This window comes from Arachis duranensis, chromosome 3, assembly GCF_000817695.3.
Source record: "Arachis duranensis cultivar V14167 chromosome 3, aradu.V14167.gnm2.J7QH, whole genome shotgun sequence".
Taxonomy (NCBI): domain Eukaryota; kingdom Viridiplantae; phylum Streptophyta; class Magnoliopsida; order Fabales; family Fabaceae; genus Arachis; species Arachis duranensis.
The window spans coordinates 57,051,883-57,052,530 of record NC_029774.3 but is presented as its reverse complement, the minus strand read 5'-3'; positions in this window follow the sequence as shown (position 1 = coordinate 57,052,530).

The following is a 648-nucleotide window of genomic DNA, read 5'->3' as shown; positions in this document are numbered from 1 at the left end:
GTAATTTGTTTTAATTTCATTTTCATTTTTCATTTTGCAAAGCCTATATAAAGGCATCAATAGGGGAGGCAAGCTCCACTAGGGAGCACTAGGATTTGAGAGTTCTCTCCTTTAGTTTTATTTCTGTCTTAAATCTGGGATTGAGAGTGAAGGAATTCTGTTTCCCTCTTGGTCTAAGATTTCTCTTATTATTCTTCTGCAAAATTTCAGTGCATTAAGGATTTGAACCAAAACTCTCTTTACTGCTTTCATCTTCGTTCCTTCTGTAATTGTACTTGGTTGGATCAAGGAAGGAATTGAGATCTAGACTTGTTTTCTAGTCTCTTTGATTTCCTGAGATCTTCAATCTCATTTGGCAATTAAACTGAATTTAATTTCTATTTGCTTCTTCAAGCAATTTTGCTTTCTGTTTAAGATTTGTTGCAAGTTACTTTTCTGCTTGATTGCTCCTTACATTCTCTTGTTGAATTTTAATTCCCAGCACCCAAGTCCTTTTACTTTTCATGCAATTTAATTATTCTGCAATTATTCTAAGTGCTGCTTATTACTTTCCTTTAAATTTCCTGCACCCAATCCCCTTTACATTTGATGCAATTTACATTTCTTGTCATTTAAGATTTTGCCAATTTACTTTTCTTGCTCTTTAAG